This window comes from Rattus norvegicus, chromosome 10 (assembly GCF_021556685.1).
Source record: "Rattus norvegicus strain SHRSP/BbbUtx chromosome 10, alternate assembly SHRSP_T2T, whole genome shotgun sequence".
NCBI classification, from domain to species: domain Eukaryota; kingdom Metazoa; phylum Chordata; class Mammalia; order Rodentia; family Muridae; genus Rattus; species Rattus norvegicus.
In genome coordinates, this window is record NC_141543.1 from 65,908,612 (window position 1) to 65,926,343 (window position 17,732).

A 17,732-nucleotide genomic window follows, 5' to 3' on the forward strand; every position below is an offset into this window, starting at 1 on the left:
CTCCTGATAGCAGATCTGATGAGAAGTTAGCCTAAAAGCCTACCCACTCTCCTGTGAGCTCTTTGATGTATACTCTCTATGTGGCCCAGATTGGGTTATAGGATGTTAGAGACAGCCATGGGAAAGAAACAGCTCACCTAAGCACATATTGTATGAGCCAGAAGCTCCCTTCTGTCTGCAGCAAGCAGGTGATTAAAACATCAGGATAAGTCATACCAAGCCTCACAGAAAGCTAACTGACACTAATAGAAATTTTCCATTCTAGAACTGTATACACTCATCTGCCATTTCTTCTATTTTATGTGCATTTCTTCTGTTCTGACCAGAGAAGAACTGTATGCTAACATTGCCTTCAAACCCTCCACATCTTCTCTAGTGGCTTATCATGTGAGAAGAGCCCAAAACATCTTTTCCCACCAAAGGCATCTCCACCCGCGCGTATACTTATTTTTATGTTATGTGCATTGGTGTTCTGACTGTGATATACATACATAGCAGAGTATCCTCCAGCCTTTAAAAAAGATGTTTTCGTTTACTCTTTCTACAGAGGTAGAACTGTGTGGAAGATCATTGCACATGAAACCGGTCAGGCACAGAAAGACAGGTTACATACGTATGTGTGGACTCTAAAGCAATAGAGATGAACTGGGATATGGCCCAATGGTAGACTGCTTGTCGAGCAGACACAGGGCCAGAGACTCAACGCTTGGTACCATTGAAACAATGACAAAAACCAGAACCCATAGAAGCAAAGAATACATTAATGGTTATAGTTATTAGAGGCTGGGACTGGGAGATATGGGAAGTTGGTGGCCAAAGAGTGTACAAAGCCTCGTGCAAAAGGAATCTGAAGTGTGGGGGTTTGGGTTCGGTGGTTGAGTTCTTATTATTTTTGTTTTTGAAATCCACATATGGTAAGTGGAGGAGAAGAAGAGGTGGTGGTGTAATACAGTAGTGGTGCTATAGAAGAAATGTTATGAATTGCCAATTTGAATTTTATTTTAAATTATTTATTTTTATTATTTTATGTACATAGGTGTTTTGACTGTATGTATGTCTGTGTGGGGATGTCAGATCCCTGGAACAGGAGTTACAGAAGGTTGTGGGTGCCTTATGGGTGTTAGGAATTAAACTCAGGTCCTCTGGAAGAGCAGCCAGTGCTCTTAACCACTGAGTCATCTCTCCTGCCCCAATCATTTTTTACTTACTTATTTTTATTTTATATGCATTGGTGTTTTAACTGCATGTATGTCTGTGTGTATCAGATCCCTTGAAAATGCAATTAAAGACATTTGTGAGCTTCCCTGTGGTTGCTGGAAATTGAACCTGGATCCTTTGGAAGAGCAAACAGTGATGTTAACTGCTGAGCCATCTCTACAGCCCCTATTTTTTTTTTTTAATTTAGGTGTATATGTTGTAACTGAGTGAGTTTCTGTGCACCATGTGAGTACAGGTACCCACAGACACCAAAAGAGAGCATCAGATTCCCAGGAACTGGTCCTTGTATACTGCTTTAAGTCACCCAGTGTGAGTGTTAGGAGCCAAACCCAGGACCTCTGCAAGAGCAATAAGAGCTCTTAATTGCTAAGAGTATGAAGTAGTCTTCTCCAGACTGTCCCCTGGCATGTCAGCTGCATAAGTGGAGTGCACCAGGAATTAATGCTTCAAGAAATCTGCAATAGGAGCTGAGAGTTGGCTGAAATTAAAGTGCTTGCTGCTTAGTGTGAAAACTGGAGTTTGGCCTACCAGGTGGACATGGTCACCCACAAGTAATTCAGTGCTCAGGAAACAAAGACAGGGAGTCCTGGGAGCAAGCTGGCTAGCCAGACTAGCTGAGGATTTTCAAGATCTTAAAAGTGCCATGAAAAATACCAAGAATAGGGAGCTGCTCTTCCGGAGGACTCAGGTTCAATTCCCAGCACCCACATGATAGTTCTGGATTCCAGTTCCAGGGGATACCACACCCTCACACGGACTAACAACAAAACAAAATAAAAGATAAATACATCACTTTTGAAAAGAAAAGAAAAATAGCAAGTGTGAACTGAATACAATGGTACATGCCTGTTATCAAAGCTACTCAGGAGGCTAGCACAGGAGACTAGAGGGAGCGGGGAGAGAGGGGAAAGAAAGGGAGGGAGAGAGGGGGAGGGAAGGAGGGAGAAGAACAAAAGCCCAGCCATAAATACCTCTGAGACAAAAACTTGATGACCAAGTTCAATTTCCAGATCCTACTTGAAAGAAGGAAACTGACTTCTGAAACTTATCCTCTGACCTCCACATGTACATTGTGGCACTTGTATCATACAAATAATAATAAATTAAATTGAAAAATAGTAAGGGGCTGGAGAGATGGCTCAGCGGTTAAGAGCACCCGACTGCTCTTCCAGAGGTCCTGAGTTCAATTCCCAGCAACCACATGGTGGCTCACAACCATCTGTAAAGAGATCCGATGCCCTCTTCTGGTGTGTCTGAAGACAGCTACAGTGTACTTATATATAATAATAAATGAATAAATAAATCTTTAAAAAAAAAAAAGAAAAATAGTAAGGTGTGAGCTAGGCATGTAGCTCTGTGCCAAACAAGGTATTTGCCTCCCACAACCTAGGTTCTGTTCCTATAAAAAGAAGGAAGTAATCTAAGGTCACATACAGCTTAGCTAAAATAGAGCTCGATTTTGAAGGATAGACTAAAATTGTGATTATTTTCACATAATCTTCTAATCTCTATTTCCTTGTTTAATTAATTTTGCTGTTGGTTTTGTTTTGCGACATGGCCTTAATATGTGGTCCTCATAATGCTCATAACCATTTGTACCTCCAATTCCAAGAGATCCAGTACTTCCTTCTAGCATCAGCAGGTGCTTAATATGTGGTCCTCCTGCCTCAGCCTTCCGAGATCTGGAACTACAGAAATAAGCCACCATGCTTCACTAACCTTCTAGCCTTTAAAACAGTAATTTTGAACTAGTCTACTTAAGTCTGTACATTCTGTGTTCAGTGAAAGACCTCGTTTCCAAAACTAAGGCAAAGAAAGGGTGGAGAGATGGAATAGTGGGTGAGAGCACTTGCTGCACAGATATAAGGCCTGGACTTGAATCCCCAAGACACACATAAAAAGCCAGAGCTGTAGGGAACAGAAGGATGGCTGGGGCAGCCTACTCCAGGCTTAATGAAAGACTCCAGCTCAAAGGAATAAGGGTGTCTTAGTCAGGGTTTCTATTCCTGCACAAACATCATGACCAAGAAGCAAGTTGGGGAGGAAAGGGTTTATCCAGCTTATACTTCCACACTGCTGTTCATCACCAAAGGAAGTCAGGACTGGAACTCAAGCAGGTCAGGAAGCAGGAGCTGATGCAGAGGCCATGGAGGGGTGTTACTTACTGACTTGCTTCCCCTGGCTTGCTCAGCTTGCTCTCTTATAGAACCCAAGACCACCAGCAGAGGTATGACACCACCCACAGTGGGCGGGGCCCTCCCCCCTTGATCACTAGTTGAGAAAATGCCTTACAGCTGGGTTTCATGGAAATATTTCTTCAAGGAATGCTCCTTTTCTGTGATAACTCCAGCTTGTGTCAAGTTGACACACAAAACCAGCCAGTACAAAGAGTAAAAGAACAAAGATGCCCAAAGCCATCCTCTGTCTTTTATACACACACACATGCGCGTGCACACACACACACACACACACACACACACACACACACCCCAAAGTAACTTGAAGAGCCATTGAGAAAGATGACCAAAGTATCCTTTGACCTCCATACACATGAGTACAACCATGTGCCCACATGCACAGACACACAAATATAATCTCAACATTTGGGAGTTCATCTTTGGTCTGTATAATGGGAAGATGCTTGAGTTGGTAAATGCCTACCTCACAAACATGAAGGCCTGAGTTTAGATCCTCAGCATCCAGGTAAAAGCCAAATGTCTTAATATCTGTAACCCTATAACCCTAGTGCAGAGGGTGGGACACAAACAGACAGAACCTCAAACTCATTGAATAGCTAGTCTAGCCAACCACTGAGCTCTGGGTTCAATGGGAGACCTTCTTTTTAGGGAAAAAGAGAAAGTGCAATAGAAGACATGAAATATCAATTCTAACCTCCATATGCAGAAACACACTATACATACACAAAATGAAAATAATGTTTTAAAGTAATTCTTAAGAGTTAGAGATGACTCAGTGATCAAGAGTGAGTATTGTTCCTCCAGAGGACCCAAGTTTGGTTCCCAACACCCATGTTAGGTGACTCACAACTGCCTGTAACTCCAACTCCAGGATATCTGCCTTAGACGATACCTTCACTCACTTATACATATATGATTAAAAATAAAATAATCCGGGAGTGCAGTGATAACTCAGTGTTAAGAGGACTCGCTGCTCTTCCTGAAGACCCTGACTGGCTCAGTTCCCAGCACCCACATGGCAGCTTACAACTATCTATAACTCAACTTCCAGGGGATCCAATACTCTCACCCAGAGGTGCGTGCAGGCACCAGCGTACAGAAAATAAAATTAAAACCCCAATTTAAAAAATAAATAACTAAAATAAATCAGGTGTGTTGTTGCATATGCCTTTAATCCCAGCACTTGGGATTTGGTTCCATACACATATGACTGCTCATAACCATTTGTACCTCCAATTCCAAGAGATCCAGTGCTTTTTTCTAGCATCAGCAGGTGCCAAGGCACATGTGTGGTGTGCATATACCTGCCATCCAAACACTCATACACATAAAATAAAAAGATACAGTTTATAAGAAGTGCATATCCCAAGATCTTCAGAAATACTAATTAGTTTAGTGCTGTGTAGACCAGTTTGGCCCCAAACTCACAGAGATCTGTCTGCCTTAGTCTCCTAAGCTCATGTGCCACCACATCTGGCTACCTTGTTTATGCCCTATCCCAAATTATTGGCAGGCATTTTTTAGCATAGTGTATCTTCTATGGAGACATAATAGATCATACTAGAATCAGGACTGAACATAATACTGACCCAATTTAAAATGGCTTACTACCTCAGTACTAATCTTCTCAGGGAACTTCTCTGTCCATATTTTTTAGTGTGTTATGGAGTATCTCCAGATAGTGATGGGGCTCAGTTGGTTGGTTGACTTGCTTTTCAACACATGATGTGGAACACTAGGAGTATAGCAAAGTATGTGGTGTGTAGTACTTAGCAACATGTCCTAAGTGCTCCAGAGACCATTCAGTCTCACCTTTCATCTCAGTGCATTGTGTGTCGTGTCTTGCCCTGGAGCAGCAGCCTCCAGCTAAGACAAGGTAAGACGTGCCCAGAGAGCTCTGCTTCCTGAGGGCTCCTTCACATTAGAACCTCTAGACTGCCTAGCAGAGAACGCCTGTCACTCAGGGAGACTGCACCTCCTCCACAAGCAGCATCCTAGCAGAAGAACACCTCTGAGTGGGCCAGGGGTCTGTATTTCACAACTTCAGGATGCATGTGTACAATGCGGCTGGCACCCTCTCTTTTATGATTTCTGAAATTATCCTGAGGCTGCCACCTGCCTGTCATGATTAGTCATCTATGTTGCCAAAAGCTCCCACAGGTTGTGTTAGATACTACAGGTAGATTTTACTTTACATACACATATGCATACACGTGTCCTCAAGAATCTTAGGAGAAGGGCTGGAGAGACGGCTCAGCGGTTAAGAGCACCCGACTGCTCTTCCAGAGGTCATGAGTTCAATTCCCAGCAACCACATGGTGGCTCACAACCATCTGTAATGAGATCTGATGCCCTCTTCTGGTGTATCTGAAGACAGCTACAGTGTACTTATATATAATAAATGAATAAATCTTTAAAAAAAAAAAGAATCTTAGGAGAAAATAATTAGGGCATCATAATGAGAGAGAAATACTGAAAAGTATCTGCAAACTGGCCAAGTTTATGGATGGTGTTAACTTGAGAGAGACTAGGTGCCATCTCAGATAATACATTTCCATCTTAAAAAAAATACTCAGCTAGCTACAGTAGAAGTAGCGTATGATGAAAGTAAGCCAGATGTGCTGCACTGCATGCCTGTTGTCCCAGCTATGCAAGCTGAGACAGGAGAATTGGAAGTTCAGGGCCTTCAACAAGATAGCAGTTTCAAGGCCACCTTGGTTAATTTAACAAGTAACTGTCCTAAAATCAGAAAGTAATTTTTAAAGGGGCTAGATGTAGTGATGCATATTTTTCAGCACTCAAAAGTTAGATGGACCACTATGAGTTCTGAGTATGACTTGCTTTTAAAAAATTTTAAATTTTTTATTTATTCATTTATTATATATAAGTACACTGTAGCTGTCTTCAGATACACCAGAAGAGGGCATCAGATCTCTTTACAGATGGTTGTGAGCCACCATGTGGTTGCTGGGAATTGAACTCATGACCTCTGGAAGAGCAGTCGGGTGCTCTTAACCGCTGAGCCATCTCTCCAGCCCGCTTTTAAAAAATTTAAAGACAATTTTTTTAAAGATTTATTTATTCATTTATTATATGTACACTGTAGCTGTCTCAGATACACCAGAAGAGGGCATCAGATCTCTTTACAGATGGTTGTGAGCCACCATGTGGTTGCTGGGAATTGAACTCAGGACCTCTGGAAGAGCAGTCGGGTGCTCTTAACCGCTGAGCCATCTCTCCAGCCCCTAAAGACAATTTTTTAAAGAATGAAAAGTAATTCCATTTAGTCTGTTAAGAGAACTAAAGCTCATGTGGTAGTACACATATGTAATCAGCTGGGGCAGGAGGATAGAGAATTTGAGCCCTATGTTTCATAGCAAGACCTTGTCTAAAAAGTAATTGTCATCACCAGGTGGTGGCATACACCTTTAATCCCAGCACTTAGAAGGCAGAGGCAGCTGGATCTGTTGACTTTGAGGCTAGCCTGGTCTGTAGAGTGATTTCCAGGACAGTTGGGGCTACACAGAGAGACACTGTCTCAAAAAAGAAAACAAAGCAAAAAATACTTGTCACCAAGTAAAGGCAGCTGCCACCAAGGCTGACAACCTGAGTTTGATCTCTAAGACCCACATGATTGAAGGAGAGAAGTGACTTATGCACATTCACCTCTGACTTCTACTCATGTGCACCATGACACACACGTCACATACACACACATGCACACACACTCACACACACAAAACCGAATTCAGATATCCAGCTCAGGGTGAGGAAGGAGTGAATTGTACTGTGCTGTCTGTCCAGGGCATATGTGGTGCTGACACACTTTACTTTTTCTTTTTAAAGATATATTTTGTGTATATGAGTTTCATGGGGCATGTTTTTGTGCACCACTTTTGTGTGCCTGGTACCTGGAGAAATTGATCAGAATTGGATCCCCTAGAAATGGAGTTATAGATGGTTGTGAGCCACCATGTGAGTGCTAGGAACTGAACCCAGGTGCTCTTTAAGAACAGCAAGTGCTCTTAAGCATGGAACCGTCTCTTTGGCATACATTTGACTCTTTTGTTTTTAAGCATTCACATAATTCTTTACCATTATCGGCTCTATAAACTATCACTGGACATTTTAAGAAGTGAGTAGTTCCCCAGCTCCGAAAAAAAGAAAAAAAAAAAAAGAAAGAAAAAAGAGAAGTGAGGGGCTGGGGATTTAGCTCAGTGGTAGAGCGCTTACCTAGGAAGCGCAAGGCCCTGGGTTCGGTCCCCAGCTCCGAAAAAAAGAATCAAAAAAAAAAAAAAAAAAAAAAAAAAAAAAAAGAGAAGTGAGTAGTTACTTGACACCCTAAAAAAAATCAGTGAACATTTAAATACTCTGTAACACACCAATCTTCTATTGGGCCAGTCTATTTTACAATTATTTGATAGGCATAATTACCTAACATTATTAATGATATAAAAATTCTGATTTAAGTCTCATGAATAAAAATGTATATTTATATTCTTTTGGCTTATATTCTGCCTTCCAAAGTGCTTTACATAACACAGCAAAGTATGTATTTCTTTCTTGATCTGCCTACTATGAATATAACCACACATATACACTGAATCAGAGACTCGGTGGTCTCTGTGGAATTTCAGGGAGCCTTAGCAGTGGGTCTCAACCTGTGTGTCACAACCACTATAGGAGTCACACATCCGATATCAACATTACATACAATTTGTAACAGTTATGAAGTAGCAGTGAAATAATTTTATGGCTGAGGGTTACCACAAAATGAGGAATTTTATTAAAGGGTCACACTGTTGGGAAGGTTGACAACCACTGGCTTAGGACTTTGTAGACTGAGAGTGAGGATGAAATTCTCATGGCCTCAACTTCGTGTATCTGAGGATGACCCTGAACTTCTGATCCTCCTTCCTCCGCCTCCCCATGTGCTGGGATTTATAGACGTGTACTGCACTTATATTTGTAGATAAAAGAGGCAACCAATAGAGGTCACTTTTCATCAGATAATGTCTACCATACAAAGAACAATTGATTTTGTCAAAGCGTTAGCTTTAAGTTACTATTAGTGAAAGAATTCGGGACATTGGTCTTAGTGAGGTAAGCAGGATGTTGAGACAGCTAACTGAGAAGCAGATAAAAGTGGACTTGTGTAGCCTAGAGAAGGTATAAAATCACATCTCATAGTTTGAGGCTAATCTGGTTGTCATTTATATAGAACCCAGAGGTATATTAGGAGGCAGATTCGGTTTACAAGAATAGACATTTCCAAAAATGGAATGATATCTTTCTTTAAAAAAAAAAAAAAGCCCCTTTTCCTTTAGTAAAATACCTAGTTTTAAACTACTGTTCCTCCTGTATCTGAATCCCACGTGTTGGCATTTCAAGTGTGTATTGCCACTTATGGAACTGAGTCTTATAAATTCTAGATGGTAACAGCCCTGTCATATTACAAGGTCAGGATTGGAAATTTAACAGAATTTTGGTGGTGGTGGTGTTTTGTGTTGTTTTGTTTTTCTGAGACAGGGTTTCTCTGTGTAGTTCTGACTGCTCTGGAACTTGATCTGTAGACCAAGAACTGGACTTGAACTCACAAAGATCTGTCCGCTTCTTCTTTCCAAGTGCTGGGATTAATAGTATGTGCCACCACTTCCGGCATAGAATTGTTAAAAACCTGTTTCTTTAGGTAATGAAGATTACTTAGAGCCAGGCATGTGCATACGCCTTTAATCCTAGCACCTGGAAGGCAGAGGCAATCAGATCTTTATGATTTCCAGGCCAGCCTGGTCAACACAGTGAATTCCAGGCCAGCCAGGTCTATAGAGAGAGACTCTGACTCAACAAAACAATATATGTGCCTATTTTAAAAATATCACTCAGTCAAGACCATGGCAAAATAACTGGCTACCAGGTGGCGGTGGTGGCAGCAGTGATCCATGAGCCAACAGAGGGCCCTCCCCTAGCTCTGGCTGAGCAGTTGGCTGGACTCCTATCCAATGTATTTGACGTTTGATTTTGGTTTTCCTCACCCCTTCAAACTGGCGGGGAGACCCTGCCCTTCACCTAGCTCCCTTGGCCAGGCATGAGGGAGCCATGGCCTTGGTGAAGCTACCTGCCTCTTCTCTCACAGCCCTGATGGGGGAAAGGGAGTGGGTACTGCCTGTGGTTTAGGTTCCCCTCTCCCTTTTTCTTTTTATTTCAAGTTGGAATCAGAAAGCTGTGGATTCTGGCAAATGGTCTTGTGCCCTTTATCCCACTCAAACCCATCTGGTCCCCTGTTCTCCATAGTCCTTCACCCCCAAGCACCACTGTACAGACTAGGGACCAGCCCCCTTCCCTGCCTGTGACGAGAAGGGGGGGAGGGGACACGATCCCTCCTCAGGCATCTAGGAAGGCCTTGCCTCCACAGGCTTTACCCTTTCCTGTGGGCTTTCTCCCTGACACATTTGTTAAAAATCAAATCTAGGGGGCTGGAGAGATGGCTTAGTGGTTAAGAGCACTGACTGCTCTTCCAAAGGTCCTGAGTTCAAATCCTAGCAACCACATGGTGACTCACAACCATCTGTAATAAGATCTGATGCCCTCTTCTGGTGTGTCTGAGGATAGTTACAGTGTATTCATATATAATAAATAAATAAATCTTAAAAAATCAAACCTAATAAAAATTACAAGTTTAATATGAAGCCCCCCTACCCCCTAAAAAAAATACCAGCCAGTCTGGAGAGATGTCTCAGTGGTTAAGAGCACTGACTGTTCTTCCAGAGGTCCTGAGTTCAATTCCTAGCAACCACATGGTGGCTCACAACCATCTGTAATGGGATCCGATGCCCTCTTCTGATGTTTCTGAAGATAGCAACAGTGCACTCATACATTTAAAAAAAAAAAAAAAAAAAGAACAGCCATGCAGTGGTAGCATAAACCTTTAATCCTAGCATTGGGGAGGTAGAGGCAGGTGGATCTTTGTGAGTTCAAGGACAGCCTGGGCTGTGTAGAAAAACCATGCCTCCAAATTAAAAAAAAAAAAAAATTAAAAGTACTTTAAGTAGAACCAGAAGAGAGAAACAGGCATTGGCCTGCAGGCAGTGAAGGGACAGCACATACCTACTAGATTTCTGTAGGACTCCTTGTACAATGAAAGTCCTGTGAAATCAAGGATTGTTGTTTACCTTGTTCTGTCTGAGGTGCTCAGGACGTCTAGCATAGCTTCTGTCATGAGATCTAAGTCTTTCAGAAAGATTTATAGGTAGTAGCAGGGCAGGGTAGAAGACCTATTGGCTTCTTGTGAAGAAAGACTTTAAAATCAAGAGGTACTTCAGAGACTGAGCTGGGGGGATCATGAACATGAGACCAAGTTGTATTACTTAATAAAACTATCTCAAAGGGAGGAGAGGAAGGAAGGAGTGGGGAAGGAATGAAGGAAGTTACTTTTATCAAGCTTAAAGGAAAATGAAGGGATGAAGTGATTACATAAAGGCAAAGTCATTATAGCCTGGAGAATCATCTGTAAAATTTGCCAAGTCACAGGAGCAAATGACCGTTGAGGAAGGGGTCATTGCCTGGAGCCTGGAGTCAAGGGTTAGGAAGTAATAGAAGTACAGTAGTGGTGATCTATGTGGAAGTCATGATTGCACAGAACAGGGAAGCACTGACAGGTTAGAATTCGTTCTATAGCAAGGCTGGGCCTAACAGATGTCTCTGTCCTGGCTTTTTCACAACCCATCAGCCTGAAAAGCATAAAGCATTAGGTCTCTGTAAGGCATATATCCTCCTTTGAGGAAAGAGGATTAGAATTCTACCTACCAGAATGCTATAGGTAATTGAGTCTCTCATACCTAGTGTAACTGTGTGACTCTTGGTCCCACTGGACCTTGCAACGATGCTTGTACACACAGTAGGTGCTTAATAAATACTTGATGACTAAATGTTGCTTGTGTTGTCAAATGCTGCAAAGGACTTAAAAAGGACACTGTCTTCCCACACAGAATAAATAAAACTAGTGACAGTTGTGGTTAAGGAGCCTGAATACTAACCTAAAGGGTGGGCTCCTGTGCACGGCGAACTGGAAGGAAAATAAGAGTGTGGCTCAGAGCAGCTATATCACTGGTTCTCAACCTCCCTAATGCTGTGACCCCTTAATATAGTTCCTCATGTTATAGTGAACTCCAACCATAAAATTATTTTTGTTGCTACTGCATAGCTGTAATTTTGCTACTGTTCTGAATCGTGATGTAAATATCTAATATGCAGATGGTCTGAGGCAAGCCCTATGAAAGGGTAGTTTGATACACCACACACTCCAAAGGGACCACAATCCACAGGTTGAGAAGCACTCGACTAGATCCTGTGATGCTGTGATTCTAGCCCAGAACTCACTGTCAGTGTGGAAACCCATTAAGACAGATGAGGACTTTCATCCCCAGGGGCTGAGCTTGCAGCCTCCCCTGCTGGTTCAATAAGTGAGGGCCCAGTGCCTGTGTTCCAGGTTTCAGACCAGCTGAAACCAGCCAGACCTGAAAGGCTTGTGTTGGCAGTGCCAGTTTCCGCCCCAACCCCTGCCAATGTGGGTGGCTGCTCTGGAGTACTCTGCAGGGGAAACAGGATTGGACTATAGCCCAAGCTACTGCTGCCCATAGCCTGCCGCCTACAGTGCCCCGGCTGATCAGAGTACACCTTGCCTAGAACAGCGGAGCCCAGAGCTCTGAGGAGAGAATAGTTTCTTTCCCTGGGGAAACAGTTCATGAAGAGCAAGCCATATTCTGCCCTGGGAGGATCAGGCTCCTAGCTGGAAAAGATCAGGAAATTCAGGTGGGTTGAAAATTCCATAAAGGATGTTTTCTCATCATTATTTTTCTACCAGGATACCTGGGGCAAGGATCTTACTGAGCCTTATTTAAGGCTAATCTACCACTGTGAAGGGGCCAGGATTTTGGCTTGAGGCAGGATTTTATTTCTGGTAGTTCATATTACTAGTGGCATGCTTGCAAAGGTCCTTAGGTCCTCCCCAGAGTCTTGTAGAATGCATGTATTCTTGTGGTTAGCTCCAGATCTTTGGTGAATACGAAGAGAGAAAGGACTGCTAAAGAGAGGCCAGGCCTTCTCGGAACACCACCTGATCTGCTCAGTAACATGAGTCTAGCACCTAAATTGTGAGTGAGTATTTACAGCAGTGTCAGTACAATAGCCAGGTGAGCATTCTGGTCTGTGCTCCAGCCTTGTCTCTGCCTTACCTGAGTCTAGCTTCTAAAGCTCTCAGTGGTCGTAAGCCCCTCTTAGAAGAGTGAAGCAGAGAGGAAGAGAAACGGTACCAAGCACTCATTTATTAAGCAAGTCCTAGCCAGGCACCTTGAAATGCTTGCTCTGCATTATACCTTCTACACCTCAGACAACTTGAGTAAACAGAAGCTTTGAGAAATGAACTTGTTCTTGGAGGCAGTTAAGAAGTAGCAGGACCTCTGTTCCAGTGGTCAGGTTCCCGTTCCTTTTAGAATCATCAGTAGCCTTATTGCTATGGTGTACTCCTTCCCAACTATTTTCCACTTTTCACCTATCAGCCTTTAGGCGACCTGCTGCTGTGCATGTGTGTGTGCATGTGGTAAACGTGGGAGTGGAGAATGGGCATCTGTGCCTGCCGATTGCTGATAGTTCTGTTGCCGTCTCTGAAGAAACAGAGATGGGAGCCAGGTCATGGAGTCCTGTGGGTTGACCAGTGCTGTTAGCACTTTGTCTTGTGCCCTATTAACCCCTCCTTTAGCCTACACAGGTCAACTGAAGGATCTAGGGAGAACCAGATCTAGGTATTAGAATCAGAGGTAACCAAAAAGTGGCCTATGCTTGGCGTGTTGCATAGAAACGAAGCTGTTGTTGGGCAGGGATCAGGAAAGGGAGGATGTTTCAGTTGATCCCTTGGACACTGTATGCTCCGAGTCATCAGAGATGCTATCTGATACAGGACTCATGCTTTTTCTCCATCTCATCTTGGTCATTCAGCTCAAGTGCAGCTTCTTCTCTCAATTCAGTGACCCCTGACCCTCTCTCCATTTTATACCTGTTTGTTCTGACTCAGGCTATGAGTGTGTGTCTCCTGGTCCTAAACTCTGTCTTCAGAGTGATTGTGTATCCTGTGGCCAGTTTCCCTCCTGCCTTAAGAGTCTGCTCCCTGCCAGGAAGCCCCTCCCCCCTAGGAATGTGAATAAACCATTTCCTCTGTCCTCCCTGCTCCAGAGGATTCCCTGTGTGGGATTCTTTATTTCTTGAGTCTGAATTTTCATTGGCAGACCCCCTTCCCAAGTTGACCCACCCTTGGCTGCTACAGAAGTGCTTTCCACTCTTTGTCTGTGTGAGGGTGAGTGAGTTCCACATCACTACAGTCCCTGCTTTGTGAAAACACATTAATGTGAGCTCATTTTCTTGTAGCCATTCCTGTAGGCTTGGCTCATTAAAGATGATAATTAACCCATTGCTAATTGACCTCAGAAGCCAGCCAAGCAGCCTGTATTTTACCAGCTTTGGTGGTAGATTTGGAGTCTATTTTAAGGTTTCTTAATAATCTCAGCAAGACTTCATTTTTCCTGTCTGCATCTTATTTGCTCTAAGGACATTTTGTAAAATTAACAAGCTATAAAGCTTGATTGAAGGTTTCAACAAATGTGAGAATAATTGGCTCCATTTAGAGAAACAAGAAAAACAACCTGTAAACTTGAGTTTGCAGGGGGAAAACCCATGTGATTTTTTTTTTTTTTTCCTCTTTTTAACCAGAGGAGCAGTAGCAAGCTGGACTTTTAAGACCAGGGAGGAAAGGAAAAAAAAAATCTGGCTGGTAGTGCAAATTCTGATTCCCCTAAACCAAAAGTTTAGTGAAAGAAATGTTGCAAAGTAAATAGCTATCCTGCGCACTGAACCTCTTCTTCAGGAGTTTGCTGTAGAGGCCTGTCAGCATTCCAACCTTCCTCCTGTTTCCTGGCTGGTCCGGGTTTTCTCCCTTCCCCAGGGCTGCTGTGAGGTATTGCATCTTGGAACTCAGCTTACAACAGTATATGGTGCCTGGTGCTTGGTTCCCTTTCTCTCCTGCTGTCCCCACCTTCCATAGAGTAGCATCATTTTATCTGTTTCTGTGTTGGCCTCTGCTCAGTTTTCACCATTCTTGATTTGTCTACCTCTCCGCCTAAGATAACCCAGACAGTGGAGCAACCCTCTGTCTAAATGTCTAACTAAAGGTTTCTTCTGCTTTTCTCAGAATCTGCCTCTTAGCCCCTACCCCTACCTCATTACCTACTCACATTATCTCTCTCTAAGGAACCGAGCTGGGACAGGACAGGCACATATCACCTCTCCACATCAAGCTTTCAGTTTTCCTTTCTGCTGGGTTCTGTGTGCAGACCCGATGAGCTGATAGATAGCCCGAGCCCTGAAGCTTAGGGTTTTGGTTCCTGCTGCTGCTGGGGAGCCACAGGATGGTCTTCAAGGAGACAGACTGGGCTGTCTCAAGGTGCTCTTCTTTCAGCTCTTCCCTGAGCAAACCCCACTTTTCTGTTGAAAGTGGGAATGATTCATGTGAGACATTTTGTTGATTAACTCTGGAGTTCTTGGTGGTTGGCTACACAGTGTCCTCCAGGGCAAGGAGTGCCACTGCAAAGGCACACAAGAGGTTCCCAGGGCATTCCAAGTCTAGAAGCCCTTCACCCATTCTCAGCCCCAGTCCAGCCCAAAGGGACTGTGTCATGCTCAACTTTCCCTCAGAAACAAGGAGAGTTTGCCCAAAAGCAGTGGGCATACTATTTATGTCCTCTGCCTTAGAAATTGATACAGAATGGAAAAATATGGTCACGAAAGGGGTTACTATGGGGGATTACATCATAGATTTCATAGGTACTCTCCTTTCCAGAGAACCTATAACCCCCTTACCCTTTAACCCCAGAGACTTCATTGCTAAGCAGAAATCATCTTCGAGTTTTCTTTTTAAAGGAGGTGGTCTTTCTCCATCTTTTTTTAAGATTTTATTTTTTTTTTTTTTATATACATAAGCTACACTGTAGCTGTCCTCAGACATACCAGAAGAGGGCATCAGATCCCCATTATAGATGGTTGTGAGCCACCATGTGGTTGCTGAGAATTGAACTCAGGACCTCTGGAAGAGCGGTCAGTGCTCTTAACCACTGAGCCATCTCTCCAGCCTGTTTTTCTCCATCTTGATATATCCATTACCATATTAAACTGTTGTTTTGTCCCTCTCTGACTCAACTACTAGGGCTCCTTTGTATGAGAGAATATTCCCAAGAGCCTCCTGTAGAACTCGAGTCAAGAGAGCTGTGTTTTTCTCTCCATCAGACTTACTCCTCCCACCCAGGGCAGAATACTCAAACCAGCCCAACAGGCTGGAAACAAGCTTGCGTGTGATTGTGGAAGGCATTCCCTACACATTATGCCTGTCATAGTCCCAGTTTGCTAAATACCTTGGATTCATTTCTTATTGCCACACTGTAGTTAGAAATCTAAGAATAAATTCTGTATCCAACCTTAATTGTTCCCCTTGCTGGTTGGGTTACAGTGAAGAGAAGACACTCTTCTAAAACCTGGGGGAAATGTCTCTGTGTAAACAGGACCTCTTAAGATACCCCGGTGAAGCAGAACTCTTTTGCCAATCGCAGTAAGTGTCATTACCCTTAAAGGCAATGATGAATGACCATAGCAGACAGAACTCTCAGGAAAACTGGGTTCATTCTGAAAGGTGTGGAAATGAAAACTGGAGCAGGGTGGGAGTTCCTTCTCTTCATGATAGTTCCCACTGAACCTCTAAGGATGTGCTGCAGGCAGGCTCAGGATGTCTGCACCCCAGGCTCCTGCTGTGCCCTGGAAATCCCCACCTCCAGGAGTCCCACGTCCACACATGTGGCCTTTCTCCCTCTTGGCCAGGAATCACTCTGCTTCCTGAGCCATGTACTCACCCAGGGCCTGCCTTAATGACAACAGTGTTTCTTCCCATTTGCCCAAGCATATAACCATGAGACACTGTCTTCTCCTGGGCAGGTTTCTGCTACAGATTGAACTGGGGCTCCCATAGCCCTTTCACTATGCAGGTGAGCCCAGGACCATTGCAAACTCCTTCTCTCTCCTCTCCTCACTCCTTTTCCTCCTCCCCCCCACCCATTCAGTGGCAGCAGTCTCATGCCAAAAAGGAAAGTCCTGGATCCATTACATAATTCTCTATAGTGTGAGCAGTAGCTGGGGCATAAGGTCAGAGGTCATAGTGGGGTCAGGTGGCTGACACACACTGTAACGACAAGGTGGTTAAAATTAGACCACAGAGAGGAAACTGGCAGTCTTGTGGAAATGCAGAAGTTTCCTCTGCAAGTGAGAGACTGGGGATGCAGGGAGGCCAGTGCGTGCTGCCTGCCAGGCTATTAGTCATTTCAGCTCTGCTCTTTAATGCCTGTTACCCCTGCTTCTGTATTTCTAGCCTTCCTCATCACATGTTTGAGTACACAGGATGGAACCATGGTTACCTGCTCTGACCCAAGGCAGGACCATCCTTACCCCTTCAGGGAGGTATCCAGGATAAGCGCCCTCCCCCCTTAAGTTCAAGAGGCTCTAAGCCTCTTCAGGGAAGCCTCTTAGACGAAGGTGGTCAGATACTTAGCGGCAGGTAAGTACCATCTGGACAGAGGGAAAGACGGCAGAGAATGGGATTGTGGCACAGATGACTGGTGTGTATGCATTCTCCCTGGCCAGTCACCTGGCAGAGTGGTGACTTGTTCCACCTTGTCTTAGAAAACATGGATCATTGTGAATCACCTGCTCCTGTGGTCCTAGTGAGTTTCTCTCCACCTGACAATGTTTTCCATGAGCCTGTTGTGTGCCACTTTATCTTAAAGCACCTTGCAAATACGGATGTGATCATTGGCACTAGAGCGCTTGCCTTCTGCTTGGAGTTAACTGTGCAGCAGTGAAATGACGAGTCCTGACAGTCCATCGTCCACATCATTCCTTCACCTCAGTCAGAAATGAGGCTAAAACATGGCTCTGGAGGTGCTGGGGCAGGGCTGGAAATATGACTTATCTGCCCTCCCAGAGAGCCTGGGTTTCATTCCCAGTACCCACATGGCAGCTCACAACCATCTGTAACTCCAGTTTCAGGGGATCTGATGTCATGTTCTGGATTCCTTGTGCACCAGGCATATTTATGATACACAAACATAACATGCAGGCAAAAGACCCATGCACATAAAATCGAGTGGAGTAAAAATAAAATTTTAAAATGGGTGTTAGTCATTTAGCGTGTCCTGGAATCATTGATGATGGAAGGGCTGCCCTGCATCA

General features: G+C 43.8%; 1 protein-coding gene across 2 annotated transcripts in view; it reads left to right on the plus strand.

Annotated features, from left to right (window-relative positions):
• The window catches only part of Smg6 (SMG6 nonsense mediated mRNA decay factor), a 228,202-nt gene that overhangs the window by 183,463 nt on the left and 27,007 nt on the right, over nt 1-17,732 (plus strand). The window lies entirely within an intron of this gene.